Below are 17,500 nucleotides of genomic sequence, written 5' to 3'. Positions count from 1 at the left end.
GGGCTGGCAACCGCTGCCAAACCTTTTTCCGAAATTGCGCCAGCTGAGTGACAAGAAAACATGATCTAAAGGAGAGTCCAGGAATAGCACCCTCGAGGGTGGGCTTCATGCCCCTCTAATTGATTCAACGTCGGCGTCCACCATTTCAAAATCTAACATATCCATCCGCCCTGACAGCGGCGTTGAATCAATGAGCTGGGCATGGGAGAGGCTCGCGGAAACCACCTCCCCCATTGTAGCCGCGATAGACTCGCAAAAAATATTGCTAGAGCACCAAGTACCCACCTCATGGCTATCGACAAGGGCTCGCCATTAGATCAACTTTGAAATCGAAGAACGGACGCGGTGTAGAATGGCAACTGCTGCCAAGTCTCTTCTGTAATTGCGTCGGTCTAGTGATCGAAGAAGGTGATCTAAGAGAGGGTCCAAGCATGTAGGCATTCGTTGGGGGATTCGCGCCGATGGCAAAAATTTGTGCAATACCCGAGCAACACCGGACGGAGGTGCAAGATGAGGGCTCTCGTTTTAGATCGAGTTTTAAAACCACCGAGTAGACGCGGCGAGGGGCTGGCAACCGCTGACAAACCTTTTTCCGAAATTGCGCTAGCTGAGTGACAAGAATACATGATCTAAAGGAGAGTCCAGGAATAGCACCCTCGAGGGTGGGCTTCATGCCCCTCTAATTGATTCAATGTCGGCGTCCACCGTTTCAAAATCTGACATTTCCATCCGCCCTGACAGTGGCGTTGAATCAATGAGGGGGGGCACGGGAGAGGCTCGCGGCAACCACCTCTCCCGTTGTAGCCGCGATAGGCACGCAAAAAATTTTGCTGGAGCGCCAAGCACCCACCTCATGGCTAGAGACAAGGGCTCGCCATTAGATCAACTTCGAAATCGCGGAACAGACGCGGGGTAGAATGGCAACCGCTGCCAAGTCTCTTCCGTAGTTGCGTCGGTCGAGTGATCAAAGAAGGTGATTTAAGAGAGGGTCCAAGCGTAGGCATTCGTTGGGGGATTCGCGCTGATGGCATAAATTTATGCAATACCTGAGCAACACCGGACGGAGGTGCTAGACGAGGGCTCCCATTTTAGATCGAGTTTTAAAATCACCGAGTAGACGCGGCGAGGGGCTGGCAACCGCTGACAAACCTTTTTCCGAAATTGCGCTAGCTGAGTGACAAGAAAACATGATCTAAAGGAGAGTCCAGGAATAGCACCCTCGAGGGTGGGCTTCATGCCCCTCTAATTGATTCAACGTCGGCGTCCACCTTTTTTCAAAATCCAACATATCCATCTGCCCTGACAGCGGCGTTGAATCAATGAGGGGGGCAGGGGAGAGGCTCGCGGCAACCACCTCTCCCATTGTAGCCGTGATAGGCACGCAAAAAATTTTGCTAGAGCGCCAAGCACCCACCTTATGGCTAGAGACAAGGGCTCGCCATTAGACCAACTTCAAAATCGCTGAACAGACGCGCTGTAGAATGGCAATCGCTGCCAAGTCTCTTCCGTAGTTGCATCGGTTGAGTGATCGAAGAAGGTGATCTAAGAGAGGGTCCAAGCGTAGGCATTCGTTGGGGGATTCACGCCGATGGCATAATTTTATGCAATACCCGAGAAACACCGGACGAAGGTGCTAGACGAGGGCTCTCATTTTAGATCGAGTTTTAAAATCACCAAGTAGACGCGGTGAGGGATGGCAACTGCTGCCAAACCTTTTTCTGAAATTGCGCTAGCTGAGTGAAAAGAAAACATGATCTAAAGGAGAGTCGAGGAATAGCACATCCGGGGTGGGCTTCATGCCCCTCTAATTGATTCAACGTCGGCATCCACTGTTTCAAAATCTGACATATCCATCCGCCTTGACACCGGTGTTGAATCAATGAGGGGGGCACGGGAGAGGCTCGCAGCAACCACCTCTCCTATATAAGCTATTAGTGCGAGGCTCGCTCTGCATTAGAAATTAGCGAACACAATGACATCCGCCTTAAAAATCCAAATCCTTTAAAATTCCTACCAAACAGCCATTCACGACCCAATTTTTTATGAGGTCGGCAGAGGAGCAAAAGATCGTCATCGGTTAGGAGATGTGAGTTCATGGAGCCGAGGGACTGAAATGGTCATCGAGCTCATCCGATCAACTAGATGAATTTCACCTTGAAGGGGCCCAATCCAAAAGTTCCGGAGGTTGTCTCCTGGAACTCTCGAGAACAAGGCCCATCTTACATGCAAACTCTGCTACTGCGCAAACATAGGTTGCAATTAAAGAGAAATTGTGAGGCCGTCACAATGGCCCGAGGCCAATGGCTCCAACTAAGTCAATTTTCTCTTGCAATCACCATGCCGCCGTTCATAGAGAGATCTCCCCATTCACTTGTGATGCGACGCACAATCCAAGGTCTAGACGCGAGACTGCCCTTGAAAGAAAGACCACTTTCCAAGACATCCCCCGATGACACATTGGAACATCAACCACTGTCGAACCACTCCCAATGTTGTGCTGATCGAGTTGGCACAAAGGCGACCTTAGGGAGCTCCCGTGTAGCAATCGGGGTGTGCTTTCGTGCCCATCTCTCACAAAAACCAATGTTAGCTGTGGACAAATTTGGAATCCAAGGGCTCGCATCTATCGATATCATCGGCACTGGGTCTATATATTCAAAGGCCACGGAGAGGTTTTGATAAGAGAAGCTCCCCTGCTCGCTCGCACAAACATATCCCAAATTCTAGACACAAGCTCCCACCCTTAGCATCACTCTCCAGATCACCGCAATGACACATTGGAATGACAACCGTTGTCGAACAACTCCCAAAATTGTGGCAATGGAGTGAGAAAGAAGAGCAACTTTGGGGAGCCGCGCATAGCAAACGGGCTGTGCTGCTGCTTCATTCCGCTCTTATCTAGATCCGAAATCGTTGATTTCATTTGGAATCCAAGGCTGCATTCATCCTTGCTCAAACAAGCAATGGCTCTTCTAATCGAATGGCCACGGGGAGCTTCCGATAACAAAGGCTCCCTTGTCACTCGTGATGCGTAGGCCAACTGCTAGACGACGGGTCGCCCTTCAGATCACTACCTAGGCAACCACCACAACGGCACCATTGGAACGACAACCGCTGCCGAACCGTTATGAAAATTTTGTGCCAAAGAAGTTGTTGCATAGAGAACGACTCTGGGGAGAGAGCCCTCGCATAGCAAAATCGGGATGGCTTCACGGCCCTCCCAATAGAAATGATGCTGGTGCCAATATTCCAAAAATCCGAATAACGTGTCTTTCGCAAACACCAGCACTGATTTCTATTGGGGAGGGTCGCCGAGAACTTTTGTTATCAAAGCTCCCATTGTAAGCCGCGATAGGCACACAAAAAATTGCTAGAGCCCCAAGCACCCACCTCATGGCTAGACAAGGGCTCGCCATTAGTAGATCAACTTCGAAATCGCTGAACAGACGCGCTGTGGAATGGAAACTGCTGCCAAGCCTCTTCCGTAATTGCGTCGGTCTAGTGATCGAAGAAGGTGATCTAAGAGAGAGTCCAAGGCTAGGGATTCGTTGGGTGATTCGCGCCGATAGCAAAAAATTATGCAATACCCGAGCAACACCGGACGGAGGTGCTAGACGAGGGCTCCCGTTTTAGATCGAGTTTTAAAACCACCAAGTAGACGTGGTGAGGGCTGGCAACCACTGCCAAACCTTTTTCCGAAATTGCGGCAGCTGAGTGACTAGAAAACATGATCTAAAGGAGAGTCAGGGAATAGCACCCTCGAGGGTGGGCTTCATGCCCCTCTAATTGATTCAACGTCGGCGTCCACCGTTTCAAAATCCGACATATCCATCCACCCTGACAGCGGCGTTGAATCAATGAGGGGGGCATGGGAGAGGCTCGTGGCAACCACCTCTCCCCTTGTGGATGAGATAGGCACGCAAAAAAATTTTCTAGAGCGCCAAGCACCCAACTCATGGCTAGAGACAAGGGCTCGCCATTAGATCAACTTCGAAATCGCTGAACAGACGCGCTGTAGAATGGCAACCGCTGCCAAGTCTCTTCCATAGTTGCGTCGGTCGAGTGCTCGAAGAAGGTGATCTAAGAGAGGGTCCAAGCGTAGGCATTCGTTGGAAGATTTGCGCCGATGGCATAAACTTATGCAATACCCGAGCAACACCAGACGAAGATGCTAGACGAGGGCTCCCATTTTAGATCGAGTTTTAAAATCACCAAGTAGACGCGGTGAGGGCTGGCAACCGCTGCCAAACCTTTTTCCGAAATTGCGTCAGCTGAGTGACAAGAAACCATGATCTAAAGGAGAGTCCAGGAATAGCACCCTCGAGGGTGGGCTTCATGCCCCTCTAATTGATTCAACGTCGGCGTCCACCGTTTCAAAATCCGACATATCCATCCGCCCTGACAGCGGTGTTGAATGAATGAGGGGAGCACGGGAGAGGCTCGCGGCAACCACCTCTCCCATTGTAGCCGCGATAGGCACGCAAAAAATTTTTCTAGAGCGCCAAGCACCCACTTCATGGCTAGAGACAAGGGCACGCCATTAGATCAACTTCGAAATCGCTGAACAGACACGCTGTAGAATGGCAACTGCTGCCAAGTCTCTTCCGTAGTTGCGTCGGTCGAGTGATCGAAGAAGGTGATCTAAGAGAGGGTCCAAGTGTAGGCATTCGTTGGGGGATTCACGCCGATGGCATAAATTTATCCAATACTCGAGCAACACCGGATGGAGGTGCTAGACGAGGGCTCCCGTTTTAGATCGAGTTTTAAAATCACCAAGTAGACGCGGTGAGGGCTGGCAACCGCTGCCAAACCTTTTTTCGAAATTGCGCCAGCTGAGTGACAAGAAAACATGATCTAAAGGAGAGTCCAAGAATAGAACCCTCGAGGGTGGGCTTCATGCCCCTCTAATTGATTCAACATCGGCGTCCACCGTTTCACAATCCGACATATCCATCCGCCCTGACAGCGGCGTTGAATCAATGAGGGGGGCACGGGAGAGGCTCGCGGCAACCACCTCTCCCATTGTAGCCATGATAGGCACGCAAAAAATTTTGCTAGAGCACCAAGCACCCACCTCATGGCTAGAGACAAGGGCTCGCCATTAGATCAACTTCGAAATCACTGAACAAAGGCGCTGTAGAATGGCAACCGCTGCCAAGTCTCTTTCGTAGTGGCGTCGGTCGAGTGATCGAAGAAGGTGATCTAAGAGAGGGTCCAAGCGTAGGCATTCGTTGGGGGATTCGCGTCGTTGGCATAATTTTTTGCAATACCTGAGCAACACCGGACGGAGGTTCTAGGCGAGGGCTCCCATTTTAGATCGAGTTTTAAAATCACCAAGTAGACGCGGTGAGGGATGGCAACCGCTGCCAAACCTTTTTCCGAAATTGCGCCAGCTGAGTGAGAAGAAAACATGATCTAAAGGAGAGTCGAGGAATAGCACATCCAGGGTGGGCTTCATGCCCCTCTAATTGATTCAACGTCGACGTCCACCATTTCAAAATCCGACATATCCATCCGCCTTGACACCGGCGTTGAATCAATGAGAGGGGCACGGGAGAGGCTCGCGGCAACCACCTCTCCTATATAAGCTATTAGTGCGAGGCTCGCTCTGCATTAGAAATTAGCGAACACACTAACATCCGCCTTAAAAATCCAAATCCTTTAAAATTCCTACCAAATAGCCATTCACGACCCAATTTTTTATGAGGTCGGCAGAGGAGCAAAAGATTGTCATTGGTTACGAGATGTGAGTTCATTGAGCCGAGGGACTGAAATGGTCATCGAGCTCATCCGATCAACTGGATGAATTTCACCTTGAAGGGGCCCAATCCAAAAGTTCCAGAGGTCATCTCCTGGAACTCTCGAGAACAAGGCCCATCTTACATGCAAACTCTGCTACTGCACAAACATAGGTTGCAATTAAAGAGAAATTGCGAGGCCGTGACAATGGCCCGAGGCCAATGGCTCCGACTAAGTCAATTTTCTCTTGCAATCACCATGTCGTTGTTCACAGAGAGATCTCCCCATTCACTTGTGACGCGATGCACAATCCAAGTGCTAGACGCGAGCTCGCCCTTGAAAGAAAGACCACTTTCCAAGACATCCCCCATTCACTTGTGACGCGACGCACAACCCAAGTGCTAGACGTGAGCTCGCCCTTGAAAGAAAGACCACTTTCCAAGACATCCCCCGATGACACATTGGAATGACAACCGCTGTCGAACCATTCCCAATGTTGTGCCGATCGAGTTGGCACAGAGGCGACCTTAGGGAGCTCCCGCGTAGCAATCGGGATGTGCTTTCATACCCATCTCTCACAAAAACCAATCTTAGCTGTGAACAAATTTTGCCGCAATGACACCATTGGAACGACGACCGCTGTCGAACAACTCCCGCATTTGTGCCTTGATGGAGTGAGAAAGAATAGCAACTTTGGGGAACCGCGCATTGCAAACGGGCTGCTGCTTCATTCCGCTCTTATATATAGATCCGATGTCGTTGATTTCGTTTGGAATCTGAGGCTGCATTCGTCCTTGCTCACACAAGCAATGGCTCTTCTCATCGAATGGCCACGGGGAGCTTCCGATCACAAAGGCTCCCTTGTCACTCGTGATACGCAGCCCAACTGCTTTCTGAAATTGCGCCAGCTGAGTGACAAGAAAACATGATCTAAAGGAGAGTCGAGGAATAGCACCTCGAGGGTGGGCTTCATGCCCCTCCAATTGATTCAACGTCGGCGTCCACCATTTCAAAATCCGACATTTCCATCCGCCTTGACACCGCCGTTGAATCAATGAGAGGGGCACGGGAGAGGTTTGCGGCAACAACCTCTCCTATATAAGCTATTAGTGCGAGGCTCGCTCTGCATTAGAAATTAGCGAACACGCCGACATCCGCCATAAAAATCCAAATCGTTGAAAATTCTGACCAAACAGCCATCCACGACCCAATTTATTATGAGGTCGTCTAAGGAGCAAAAGATTGTCATCGGTTAGGAGATGTGAATTCATGGAGCCAAGGGGGACTGAAATGGTCATCGAGCTCATCCGATCAACTGGATGAATTTCACCTTGAAGGGGCCCAATCCAAAAGTTCTGGAGGTCATCTCCTAGAACTCTCAAGAACAAGGACCATCTTACTTGCAAACTCTGCTACTGCGCAAACATAGGTTGCAATTAAAGAGAAATTGCCAAGCCATCACAGTGGCCCGAGGCCAATGCTCCGACTAAGTCAATTTTCTCTTGCAATCACCATGCCGCCGTTCACAGAGAGGTCTCCCCATTCACTTGTGACGCGACACACAATCCAAGTGATAGACGTGAGCTCGCCCTTGAAAGGCCAGCCCACTTTCCGAGACATCCCCCGATGACACATTGGAACGACAACCGCTGTCAAACCATTCCCAATGTTGTGCTGATCGAGTTGGCACAGAGGCGACCTTAGGGAGCTCCTGCGTAGCAATCGGGATGTGCTTTCATACCCATCTCTCACAAAAACCAATCTTAGCTGTGAACAAATTTAGAATCCATGGCTCGTATCCATCGATATCATCGGCACTGGGTCTATATATTCAAAGGCCACGGAGAGGTTCCGATAAGAGAAGCTCCCCTGCTCGCTCGCACAAACATCCCAAATGCTAGACACAAGCTCCCGCCCTTAGCATCGCTCTCTAGATCACCGCAATGACACATTGGAACGACAACCGCTGTCGAACAACTCCCGAATTTGTGCCGATGGAGTGAGAAAGATGAGCAACTTTGGGGAGCCGCGCATGGCAAACGGGCTGCTGCTTCATTCCGCTCTTATATATAGATCCGATGTCGTTGATTTCCTTTGGAATCCGAGGCTGCATTCGTCCTTGCTCACACAAGCAATGGCTCTTCTCATCGAATGGTCATGGGGAGCTTCCGATTACAAAGGCTCCCTTGTCACCCATGATGCGCAGCCCAACTGCTAGACGATAGCTCGCCCTTCAGATCGCTGCCCTGGCAACCACCACAATGGCACCATTGGAACGACCACCGCTGCCGAACCATTCCGAAATTTTTTTGCCAAAGAAGTTGTTGCAAAGAGAACGACTCTGCGGAGAGAGCCCTTGCATAGCAAAATTGGGATGGCTTCACGGCAGCTGGATGGGATTTGAATTCATGGAGCCAAGGGAGTGAAATGGTCATCGAGCTCATCCGATCAACTGGATGAATTTCACCTTGAAGGGGCCCAATCCAAAAGTTCCGGAGGTCATCTCCTGGAACTGTCAAGAACAAAGGCCAATCTTACATGCAAACTCTGCTACTGCGCAAACATAGCTTGCAATTATAGAGAAATTGCAAGGCCGTCACAATGGCTCGAGGCCAATGCTCCGACTACTAAGTCAATTTTCTCTTGTAATCACCATGCCGCCGTTCACAGAGAGATCTCCCCATTCACTTGTGACGACGCACAATCCAAGTGCTAGACACGATCTCGCCCTTGAAAGGCCGCGTTCCAAGACATCCCGATGACACATCAGAATGACAACCACTGTCGAACCATTCCCAATGTTGTGCTGATCGAGTTGGCATAGAGGCGATCTTAGGGAGCTCCCGCAAATCGATCAAGAAGTGCTTTCGTACCCATCTCTCAGAAAAACCAATGTTAGCTGAACAATTTTAGAATCCAAGGCTCGTATCCATCGATATCATCAGCACTGGGTCTATATTCAAATGCCACGGAGAGGTTCCGATAAGAGAAGCTCCCCTGCTCTCTTGCACAAACATCCCCAAATGCTAGGCGCAAGCTCCGGCCCTTAGCATCGCTCTCCAGATCACCGCAATGACACATTGGAACGACAACCGCTGTCGAACAACTCCCGAATTTTTGCCGATGGAGTGAGAAAGAAGAGCCAGATTGGGTCGACGAAAATGGCTAAGCCAGATCGGGTCGGCTAGCATGGCTCGGCCACCATTTTTCGCCGAGAGCTTTTGATATTAAAGCTCCCATGTAGCAGCGATAAGTACACCATGACAAAATTGCTAGAGCGCCAAGCACCCATAGCAAATTGCCATTATACCAAGCAACGCCGGAGTGCTAGACAAGGGCTCACGTTTAGATCAAGTTTTAAAATCACCAAAAAGACAAGCCATGGATCGGCAACCGCTGCCTCACCTTTTCCAAAATTGAGTCATCGAAAAACATGATCTAAAGGAGAGCCGAGGAAAAGCACTGAGATCGCTTCATGCCCCTTTCATTCATTCAACATCAGCATACACCATTTGAAAACCCAACAATCCGATCCGCCTAGACACCAATGTTGAATCAATGAAAGGGGCATGGGAGAGGCTCGCGGCAAAAACCTCTCCTATATAAGCTATTAGTGCGAGGCTCACTCTGCATTAGAAATCTGTGATAGCGCGGACAAAAACCTTTAAAATCTAATTCAATGAAAAATGTGACCAAACAGCCATCCACGACACCGTTTTTGGAGCTCGCCCAGATCGGCTCGGCCAGCATCGTGACTTGCTGACTCGGTGAGAGTACTTCGAACTATCAAGAACAAAGGCCAATCTCACATGCAAACTCTGCTACTGCACAAACATAGCTTGCAATTATAGAGAAATCGCAAGGCCATCACAATGGCTCGAGGCCAATGCTCCGACTACTAAGTCAATTTTCTCTTGCAATCGCCATGCCGCCGTTCACAGAGAGATCTCCCCATTCACTTGTGACGACGCACAATCCAAGTGCTAGACGCGAGCTCGCCCTTGAAAGGCCATGTTCCAAGACATCCCGATGACACATTGGAACGACAACCGCTGTCAAACCATTCCCAATGTTGTGTCGATCGAGTTGGCACAGAGGCGATCTTAGGGAACTCCCGCGTATCGATCGAGAAGTACTTTCGTACCCATCTCTCACAAAAACCAATGTTAGCTGAACAATTTTATAATCCAAGGCTCGTATCCATCGATATCGTCGGCACTAGGTCTATATTCAAAGGCCACGGAGAGGTTCTGATAAGAGAAGCTCCCCTGCTCGCTTGCACAAACATCCCCAAATGCTAGACGCAAGCTCCCACACTTAGCATCGCTCTCCAGATCACCGCAATGACACATTGGAACGATAACCGCTGTCGAACAACTCCCGAATTTGTGCCGATGGAGTGAGAAACGAGAGCCAGATCGGGTCGACGAAAAAGGCTAAGCCAGATAGGGTCTGCCAGCATGGCTCGGCCACCATTTTTCGCCGAGAGCTTTCGATATTAAAGCTCCCATGTAGCCGTGATAAGTACACCATGACAAATTGCTAGAGCGCTGAGCACCCATAGCAAATTGCCATTATACCAAGCAACGCCAGAGTGCTAGACAAAGGCTCACATTTAGATCAAGTTTTAAAACCACCAAAAACACACGCCATGGATCGGCAACCGCTGCCTCACCTTTTCCAAAATTGAGTCATCGGAAAACATGATCTAAAGGAGAGCCGAGGAAAAGCATTGAGATCGCTTCATGCCCCTTTCATTCATTCAACATTAGCATACACTGTTTGAAAACCCAACAATCCGATCCACCTAGACACCAATGTTGAATCAATGAAAGGGGCATGGGAGAGGCTCGGGGCAACAACCTCTCCTATATAAGCTATTAGTGCGAGGCTCGCTCTGCATTAGAAATCTGCGATAGCGCGGACAACTCCCTTAAAAATCCAATTCAATGAAAAATGTGACCAAACAGCCATCCACGACACCGTTTTTGGAGCTCGCCCAGATCGGCTCGGGCAGAATGGCTCGCCCAGATCGGCTCGGCCAGCATGGCTCGCCCAGCCTTGGTGAGAGTACTTTGAACTGTCAAGAACAAAGGCCAATCTAACGTGCAAACTCTGCTACTGCACAAACATAGGTTGCAATTATAGAGAAATTGCAAGGCCGTCACAATGGCCCGAGGCCAATGCTCCGACTACTAAGTCAATTTTCTCTTGCAATCGCCATGCCACTGTTCACAAAGAGATCTCCCCAATCACTTGTGATGACGCACAATCCAAGTGCTAGACGTGAGCTCGCCCTTGAAAGGCTGCGTTCCAAGACATCCCGATGACACATTGGAACGACAACCACTGTCGAACCATTCCCAATGTTGTGCCGATCGAGTTGGCACAGAGGCGACCAAACAGCCATCCACGACACCATTTTTGGAGCTCGGCCAGATCGGCTCAGCCAGAACGGCTCGGCCAACATGGCTCGGCCAGAATGGCTCGCCCAGATCGGCTCAGCCAGCATGGCTCGGCCAGAACGGCTCGCCTAGATTGGCTCGGCCAGAACGGCTCGCCCAGATCGGCTCGGCCAGCATGGCTCGGCCAGAACGGCTCGCCCAGATCGGCTTGGCCAGAATGGCTTGCCTAGATCGGCTTGGCCAGCATGGCTCGCCCAGCCTTGGTGAGAGTACTTGGAACCATCAAGAACAAAGCCTAATCATACATGCAAACTCTGCTATGCGCAAACATAGGTTGCAATTATAGAGAAATTGAAAGGCCGTCACAATGGCCCGAGGCCAATGCTCCGACTACTAAGTCAATTTTCTCTTGCAATCGCCATGCCGCCGTTCAGAAAGAGATCTCCCCATTCACTTGTGACGAAGCACAATCCAAGTGCTAGACGTGAGCTCGCCCTTGAAAGGCCATGTTCCAAGACATCCCGATGTCACATTGGAACGACAGCCACTGTCGAACCATTCCCAATGTTGTGCCGATCGAGTTGGCACAGAGGCGACCAAACAGCCATCCATGACACCGTTTTTGGAGCTCAGCCAGATCGGCTCGACCAGCATGGCTCGGCCAGAATGGCTCGCCTAGATCCGCTTGCCCAGATCGGCTCGCCCAGCATGGCTCGGCCACAACGGCTCACCCAGATCGGCTCGGCCAGAATGGGTCGCCCAGATCGGCTCGGCCAGAATGGCTTGCCCAGAACGGCTTGGCAGGATCAGGTCGGCCAGAATGGCTCGCCCAGATCGGCTCGGCCAGCATGGCTCAGCCAGAACGGCTCGGCTAGATCGGGACGATGACTTGATGAACGGACTTAGAGATTCGACTTGGTGGGCCGACCTGGCGGGGTGACTTGATGAACGCACTTGAAGGGTCAACTTGGTGGGGTGACTCTATGAACGGACCTAAAGAGTTGACTTGGTGAGAGTACTTGGCGGGATGACTCGATGAAAGGACTTAAAGTGTTGACTTGGTGAGAGTACTTGGTGGGGCGACTTGATGAACGCACTTGAAGAATCGACTTGGTTAGAGTACTTGGTGGGGCGACTTGATGAACGGACTCAAAGAGTCGACTTGGTGAGAGTACCTGGTGGCTCGACTTGATGAGTAGACTTAAAGAGTCAACTTGGTGAGAGTACTTGGCGGGGTGAACTGATGAACAAACATAAAGAGTCGGCTTGGTGGGAGTACTTGGTGGGCCGACCTGGTGGGGTGACTTTATGGACAGACTTAAAGAGTCGACTTGGTTAGATTACTTGTTTTGGTGACTTGATGAACGGACTTCGAGAGTCGACTTGGGGGGGTGACTTGATGAAAGGACTTAAAGGGTCGACTTGGTGAGAGTACTTGGCGGGGCGACTTGATGAACGGACTTAAAGGGTCGACTTGGCAGGGTGACTTGATGAACGGACCTAAAGAGTTGACTTGGTGAGAGTACTTGGCGGGGTGAACTGATGAACGGACTTAAAGAGTCGACTTGGTGGGAGTACTTGGTGGGCCGACTTGATGAACAGACTTAAAGAGTCGACTTGGTGAGAGTAGTTGTTCTGGTGACTTGATGAACGGACTTAAAGAGTCAGCTTGGCGGGGTGACTTGATGAAAGGACTTAAACAGTCGACTTGGTCGGGTGACTCGATGAACGAACTTAGAGGGTCAACTTTGCGGGGTGACCTGACGAACGGACCTAAAGAGTTGACTTGGTGAGAGTACTCGGTGGGGTGACCTGATGAACAGACTTAGAGAGTCGACTTGGTGAGAGTCCTTGGTGGGCCGACCTGGTTGGGTGACTTCGTGAACTGACTTAAAGAGTCGACTTGGTGGGAGTACTTGGTGGGGTGACTTGATGAACGAACTTCAAGGGTCGACTTGGCGAGGTGACTTGATGAACGGTCCTTAAGAGTTGACTTGGTGAGAGTACTTGGTGTGGTGACTTGATGAAAAGACTTAAAGAGTCGAATTGGAGAGAGTACTTGGTGGGGTGACTTGATGAACGCACTTGAAGGGTCAACTTGGTGGGGTGACTTTATGAACGGACCTAAAGATTTGACGTGGTGAGAGTGCTTGGTGGGGTGACTTGATGAACATAGTTAAAGAGTCGACTTGGTGAGAGTAGTTGGTCGGGTGACTTGATGAACGCACTCGAAGAATCGACTTGGTTAGAGTACTTGGTGGGGTGACTTGATGAACGGACTTAAAGATTTGACTTGGTGGGCCGACCTGGCGGGGTGACTTGATGAACGGACTTAGAGAGTCGACTTGGTGAGAGTACTTGGTGGGCCGACCTGGCCGGGTGACTTGATGAACAAACTTAAAGAGTCAACTTGGTGAGAGTACCCGGTGGGCTGACCTGGTCACGTGACTTGATGAACGGACTTAAAGAGTCGACTTGGTGGGCCGACTTGGCCGGGTGACTTGATGAACGAACTTAAAGGGTCGACTTGGTGGGTCAAACTAGCGGGGTGACTTGGTGAGAGTACTTGGTGGGCTGACCTGGCAGGGTGACTTGATGAACGAACTTAGAGAGTCGACTTTGTGAGAGTACTTGGTGGGTCGAACTAGCGGGGTGACTTGATGAACGAACTTAAAGAGTCGACCTGGTGAGAGAACTTGGTGGGCCGAGCTGGCGGGGTGAATTGATGAACGAACCTAAAGAGTCAACTTTGTGAGAGTACTTGGTGGGCCGACCTGGCGGGGTGAGTTGATGACCGAACTTAAAGGGTCAAGTTGGTGAGAGTACTTGGTGGGCCGACCTGGCGGGGCGACTTGATGAACGAACTTAAAGAGTCGACTTGGTGAGAGTACTCGGTGGGGTCACCTGATGAACAAACCTAAAGAGTCAACCTGGTGAGAGTACTTGGTGGGCCGACCTGGCAGGGTGACTTGGTGAGCAAACTTAAAGAGTCGACTTGGTGAGAGTAGTTGGTGGGCTGACCTGGCGGGGTGACTTGATGAACGAACTTAAAGAGTCGACCTGGTGGGCCGACTTGGCAGAGTGACTTCATGAACGAACTTAAAGAGTCCACTCGGTGGGCCGACCTGGCGGGGTGACTTGATGAACGAACTTAAAGAGTCGACTTGGTGAGAGTAATTTGTGGGCTGACCTGGCGGGGTGACTTGATGAATGAACTTAAAGAGTCGACTTGGTGGGGTGACTTGATGAACGCACTTGAAGGGTCAACTTGGTGGGGTGACTCTATCAACGGACCTAAAGAGTTGACTTGGTGAGAGTACTTGGTGGGGTGACTCGATGAAAGGACTTAAAGAGTCGACTTGGTGAGAGTACTTGGTGGCTCGACTTTATGAGCAGACTTAAAGAGTCCACTTGGTGAGAGTGGGCCTAACAGGGCGAGTTGGTGGGGCGACTTGGCGAGTGGTATTAGAGAGCCGACGTGGTGAGGTGACTTGGCAAGTTGGTTCGTTGAGATGACATGGTGAGCTGACTTGGCGAGTCGACCCGGCGAGTGAACTTAAAGAGTCGACTTGGCAACGTACTCAAGTCGACTTGGTGAGGCGACCCGGCGAGCGGGCTCAAAGAGTCAACATGGTGAGGCGACTCATTGAGTCAACATGGTGAGGCGACTCATGGTGAGGAGCTATCCTTGAGGTGACTTGGTGGGCCTACTTGATTAGTCGACTTGGTGAGCCGACCTGACGAGCTGACACGGTGAGCGGGCTTAAAGAGGCGACGACTTGGTGGGGTAACTCGGCAAGCAAACTTATCGAGGCGAGATGGTGAGTCGACTTGGTGAGCTGACTTGGTGAGCGCACTTAAAGAGTCAACTTCGTGAGGTGACTCGGTGAGTTAGCCCGCTGATGCGACTTGGGCGGGTCGACCTGGCGAACGAACTTAAAGAGGCGACTTGGGCGGGCTGACCTGGCGAGCGAACTTAAAGAGTTGACTTGGCAACGCACTTGAACAATCAACTTGGTGAGCTGACATGGTGAGTGGGCTTAGAGAAGCAACTCGGCGGGGCGACTTGATGAACGGACTTAAAGGGTCGACTTGGCAGGGTGACTTGATGAACGGACCTAAAGAGTTGACTTGGTGAGAGTACTTGGCGGGGTGAACTGATGAACGGACTTAAAGAGTTGACTTGGTGGGAGTACTTGGTGGGTGGACTTGATGAACGGACTTATAGAGTCGACTTGGTGAGAGTCGTTGTTCTGGTGACTTGATGAACAGACTTAAAGAGTCGGCTTGGCGGGGTGACTTGATGAAAGGACTTAAACAGTCGACTTGGTTGGGTGACTCGATGAACGAACTTAGAGGGTCGACTTTGCGGGGTGACCTGACGAACGGACCTAAAGAGTTGACTTGGTGAGAGTACTTGGTGGGGTGACCTGATGAACAGACTTAGAGAGTCGACTTGGTGAGAGTCCTTGGTGGGCCGACCTGGTTGGGTGACTTCGTGAACTGACTTAAAGAGTCGACTTGGTGGGAGTACTTGGTGGGGTGACTTGATGAACGGACTTCAAGGGTCGACTTGGCGAGGTGACTTGATGAACGGTCCTAAAGAGTTGACTTGGTGAGAGTACTTGGTGTGGTGACTTGATGAAAAGACTTAAAGAGTCAAATTGGAGAGAGTACTTGGTGGGGTGACTTGATGAACGCACTTGAAGGGTCGACTTGGTGGGGTGACTTTATGACTTTATGACTTTATGATGCGACTTGGGTGGGCTGACCTGGCGAACGAACTTAAAGAGCCGACTTGGGCGGGCTGACCTGGTGAGCGAACTTAAAGAGTTGACTTGGCAACGTACTTGAACAACTGACTTGGTGAGCTGACATGGTGAGTGGGCTTAGAGAAGCAACTCGGCGGGGCGACTTGATGAACGGACTTAAAGGGTCGACTTGATGAACGGACCTAAAGAGTTGACTTGGTGAGATTACTTGGCGGGGTGAACTGATGAACGGACTTAAAGAGTCGACTTGGTGGGAGTACTTGGTGGGCTGACTTGATGAACGGACTTACAGAGTCGACTTGGTGAGAGTAGTTGTTCTGGTGACTTGATGAACGGACTTAAAGAGTCAGCTTGGCGGGGTGACTTGATGAAAGGACTTAAACAGTCGACTTGGTCGGGTGACTCGATGAACGAACTTAGAGGGTCGACTTTGCGGGGTGACTTGATGAACGGACCTAAAGAGTTGACTTGGTGAGAGTACTTAGTTGGGTGACTCGATGAAAGGACTTAAAGAGTCGACTTGGTGAGAGTACTTTGTGGCTCGACTTTATGAGCAGACTTAAAGAGTCCACTTGGTGAGAGTGGGCCTAACGGGGCGATGTGGTGAGTGGGCCTAACTGGGCGAGTTGGTGGGGTGACTTGGCGAGTGGTATTAGAGAGCCGACGTGGTGAGGCGACTCGGTGAGTTGGTTCATTGAGATGACATGGTGAGCTGACTTGGCGAGTCGACCTGGCGAGCGAACTTAAAGAGTCGACTTGGCAACGTACTCGAGTCGACTTGGTGAGGCGACCCGGCGAGCGGGCTCAAAGAGTCAACATGGTGAGGCGACTCATTGAGTCAACATGGTGAGGTGACTCATGGTGAGGAGCTATCCTTGAGGCGACTTGGTGGGCCTACTTGATTAGTCGACTTGCTGAGCTGACCTGACGAGCTGACACGGTGAGCGGGCTTAAAGAGGCGACGACTTGGTGGGGTAACTCAGCAAGCCAACTTATCGAGGCGAGATGGTGAGTCGACTTGGTGAGCTGACTTGGTGAGCGCACTTAAATAGTCAACTTCATGAGGTGACTCAGCGAGTTAGCCCGCTGATGCAACTTGGGCGGGCTGACCTGGCGAACAAACTTAAAGAGGCGACTTGGGCAGGCTGACCTGGGGAGCGAACTTAAAGAGTTGACTTGGCAATGTACTTGAACAATCGACTTGGTGAGCTGACATGGTGAGTGGGCTTTGAGAAGCAACTCGGCGTGGCGACTTGGCGAGCACACCTGCTGGGGCAAGATGGTAAAACGACTAGGTGATTCGACTTGGTGAGCTGACTTAGGGAGCTGACTTGGTGAGCGAACTTAAGGGGTCGACTTGGTGAGGCAACCTGAATAGTCGACTCGGTGAGCCGGCTTGACGAGCTGTGAGTGGACTTAAAGAGTCAATTCTTGATTTGGCAAAGACCACATGGTGAGATGACTTGGTGAGCTGACCTGGCTAGCAAAATTGGCAAGCAAACTTATAGAATCGACTTGCTGTCCCCAGCCAGGATCGCACGCCTGGGTCGACCCAACTTGGGTCACCCGACTAGGTCAACCCAT

This window comes from Cupressus sempervirens, chromosome 2 (genome assembly GCF_028749045.1).
Source record: "Cupressus sempervirens isolate cs-2001-9-10 chromosome 2, ASM2874904v1, whole genome shotgun sequence".
NCBI classification, from domain to species: Eukaryota; Viridiplantae; Streptophyta; class Pinopsida; order Cupressales; family Cupressaceae; genus Cupressus; species Cupressus sempervirens.
This window is presented reverse-complemented; position numbering follows the sequence as displayed.